Raw genomic sequence first — 4,323 nt, forward strand, 5'->3', positions numbered from 1 at the left:
GTCCTTTGAAAATATAAGATTGGCAAATCCTTAACCAAATAACTAAAAGGCTGAGAGGAAAAATCCAAATTAACAAAATTAGAGATGGAAAGAGGAACATAAGAGTAGGTACCAAGGAAATCCAAAGAATTACATAGACATACTTTTAAACCTGTACGCCACAAAACTAGAAAAATCTAAAAGAAATGGATATTTTTTCTCAATGTATATCACCTACCTATCTGTTAAATCAAGATCAGATAAGCAGTTTTAAAAGTCCTGTAAACCTAGTGAAATAGAAGTGGTAATCAAGTCTTCCAACCAATAAAAACCAAGGAGCAGTTGGCTTTAGCACAGAATTCTACCAGACCTTTAAGGAAAAGTGAACTTCCATGCTCTTCAAATTAGTCCACAAAATAGAGACAGAAAGAATTTGGCCCATTTTTTTTAATGAGACCACATAAAGATTCAACAAAGGAGGAGAATTGCAGACCAATTTTCCTTATGAACATAGATTAATGTTCTCTGGATAAAATACTTGTAAACCGAAAACAATACTACATCAGAAAGATCATCCACTGTGATCAAGTAGGCTTCGCTCCAGAACTTGCTGTATAGATATCTGGGGAAGAAAGACAGCAATGGTTTCCCTTCTGGTTAACATGTTACCAGATCAACTTACCAGGCAAGAAGACCTCACAGCTATGATGTGGACAACTAACTGATTTATTATTGAATATGAAGCCCACTTTATTGGAGGGAGCTATGTCTGATACTGTGGAGCTGGTTGCAGCCTCACAACGAGGGGATTCATAGTCACTAGGGGTGACCTACTACTTTTGTAGAATATGTCAAACTTTCACTTAAATATTTATGCTTATTATTGACCCGTGCTGTTCTCAGCCTGGATCAAACTTCTCTTCTCAGCAAATGGTACCTAATGTGGGGACTGATGGCTGTTTGAGGTGCTAAGAATGATTGACAGTTAGGTACCTAGAATTTGATGGAATACCAACATCAGCCCTGCCAAGAGAACATCACAGAAAAGAGGGTGGGTAGAATGTTAGAGCTGAGTGAGGACCATGAAGGAGGAGGGCGTTGAAATATTGTCTCCTTGACATGAACTCACAGTACTACACTCATTCCTTCATCTACATCAACCATCACCGTTGTCGTTGTCGTTGTCGTCGTCATGAACTCACCACATCCATAGTTGCCTACACAGGCTGAACTGGAAACAGTCTTAGCTAGGATGATCTCATGGGACTCCACCCTTCCCAAGGAACTAAGGGCAGACAAGGACTTCAGGAGAAGTCACTGGCTTCAGAGATAAAGCCACTAGGGAGTTATACTCCAGGGGAGAGCCTCACACTCACACCCACGAGAGCAGCCCTGGTGAAATCAGTGAGTCACAAAGGCAAAACACAAACAAAACGAAGAGACACTAAAGCAGATGTCTGTACGGCAAGGTCTAGAGAGAAGCCTACTTGATCAAGGTGGATGGTGGATCAGGGCATTGATAGGGATGTGGAAGGGAAGCAGTGAGACTAGAATATATTACATATATGTGTGAAATTGTAAAAGAATAAATTAATTTTTACAGACAGCACAAAAAATGTGAAACATACATTTTGCTGGGGTGGTGTACAAATGTCAAAAAAAATTAATTTGAAAATTTGTTTTACATTGCTGGCCATTAGAGAAATACAGATTAAATATCACCAAGCAGCTACTACAACAGTTTAAACAAAAAATAATCCTAATTCCAAATGTTGACATGGATGCTAAGCCATCTGACTAATTACGTAAAGCTCATGAAAAGGTGAGATCGTTCAGTTATTCCGGATTTGACAGTCCAAACAAAGAAAATAATGAAAACTATCGTATGAAATCCTCAAAGGGTAAAAACAATATTAAAATGAACAAAGCATGCAATTATCTTATAATTTAGTAGTCTCATTTTTGAAAATTTATGTACACGTTAAAATGTGTACACAGTGTTTCGAGCAGTATTATTGTAATAACCAAAACTCCCCCATATGAAAATAACCTATATATCCCTCAAGAGGCAATCGCTTAAACAAACAAGGATACAATAGCATACACTACCACACAGCTAGATAAAGAAATGAATTGCTGATACATGCAACAACTTGAGTGGTCTGCAAATATAGCATGTTGAATGAAATCAACAGCTGTTCAAAAGACATTACATACTATGAGCTTACTCATGTGTCACTTTTCAAAATGGCACATTGATAAGTATGGAAAAGAGGTTCCAAGTTGCCAGAAACAGAGCAGGTGGGGCAGGAATCTGAGGTGAGGGACCCACAGGGTGGTGAGACCCGTGTGTCTCTTGAACGCGGTGATGACAACAGCTACATAAATCTACACGTGTGATAACTGCACAAAATGATATGTGCACACATGCAGGAAGCTAATCTGCTTTCACACTGGTACCCACCACCGCCCTGTCCTTAGGCCAGAAGCTGCCACTGAAGAAATGAGTCTCTACTTTTTTTGCAATGTCTGATGAATCTATTTATTTTCAAATTAAATATATATATATATATATATATATATATATATATATATATATATATATATATATATATAAAATGGCCAATAACCACATATCCAGTGCAGAAGGATCCCCAGCCCCACACTAAGAAATTGAATAAAATGTGGTGATTGTCTAACCTCTTTTAATTGCAGGGCTTCCCCCACTTCCAAAAAAAAAATCCTATCAGTCTGATCTGATGCGCTGCCCACTTATTTCATCCTTCATATCAGCCTACACAAAAATAACAGAGGATTGGCTTTGTGCTGTAAGTGTGATACCTGATGCCTCATCCTGAAACTTGATCCAGGCCCTGAACAAAACAAGGACGCCCCTGTGCTGGTTGATTTCTGTGCAGGGCTCTTGTTGGTCACGTCTAACAGTTCACACATTGGCTAGGCCACAGTCAGTATAATTCTTCCGTTGTTTATGGACCTTTAGGTTGTTTAGCTTTTTCTCGCAGCGAATTGCAATCGTGTTTCATTTGCAGTAGGCCAAGTCTTCCAGCATTGACTTTCAAACTTCATTTTAGTAATGGAATGTTCAAGTCCAGTCAACTCACAGTAATTTAAGAGTTAAAGCGAAACCTGCCTAGACTGGACGGAGATGGGGCGCTTGAAGTCCATCTGCGCTCATCAGTGGCCCTGGAGGTATCCTCTGTGGCCCCTGAGGTCTTAGGAAACAAAAGAGAAGTTATAACCATTGGCCTTGTACTGCCTGGCTGACATCCCTATCCTTCCCTAGGCCCAGCCTCTGAGCTGTTCCATGTCTCCCAGTCCTTTCTGAGATCCTGGGTCCCGTTCCAGTCCTGTTGATTCTGTGAAGCCAGTCATTTGGCCCAGGCTTCTTTTCTTTCATTTTTTTTCCTTTTAAAGTCATTTTAAAAAATCTCGATAGGGACCTGGCCCAGGCTTGTTCAAATACTGGAGCCCCCTTGAGTGCTGAGATTAATTACTATCATGTGTTACCACACTTGGCAAAGTGCAGTCTTCTGATGACATAGGTCCTGACCCTACTGGCCTGCTTGGAAGCTCAAATCAATTTCATTCTGCACCAGTGTTGACATTGTCACATCAACCTTCTTAGATGGCCTGCCTCACAGCCAACAGACTGCTCAGCCACTGTTTCTGCGCATGCCACCTTCCCCACTCTGACACCCCAGAGCCCATTGTTCTTCACTACAGAGACCTTCTTCCATACCAAGGCCCCTCCGAGCTTTTCAGCCCTGCTCCTTTAATACTCCTGGGCGGTTTAGCATTTCCCATGGACTCTGCCTTAGCAGAGAAGACCTGAAGAAAAGCCACCTCAGCTGTCTGTCCTATGCAAAGGACACCCCGACAACCTTTGCAGCCTACTTCAGCTCCATCCATTGACCATTCTGCATCTCTCCGATGGTTGCTTACTGGCCCTTTGCCAGACCTCATGTTTAACCCATGGATTGTCTTGAAGACACATTCCAACGTCTTCCATCACCCAGCGCTGGCAGTTGATGATGGCGGTTGATGAGTCCCTTACACTTTGACTCTTCCACTCAACCAATACCCGAGCCCAGGTTCTTAGGATTTTTTTGGAGTCATAGCAATAGTCCTAGAGGGACTCTCCCTCTGGCCCCTCTGTTACTTCTTGTTGAGTCCCCTGCAAATGCCATAGCCAGCATCATTTCTCAGCAACACCCCCTTCTATGTACCCTTTGTTTGTGCAAAAGCTCCGAGAGCTCTGTACTGTCTAAAAGATGATGCCCAAACTCCTGTCCTGTCATACCTTTCAAATGGAGCCTACCGTTC

This window comes from Mus musculus, chromosome 14, assembly GCF_000001635.26.
Source record: "Mus musculus strain C57BL/6J chromosome 14, GRCm38.p6 C57BL/6J".
Taxonomy (NCBI): Eukaryota; Metazoa; Chordata; class Mammalia; order Rodentia; family Muridae; genus Mus; species Mus musculus.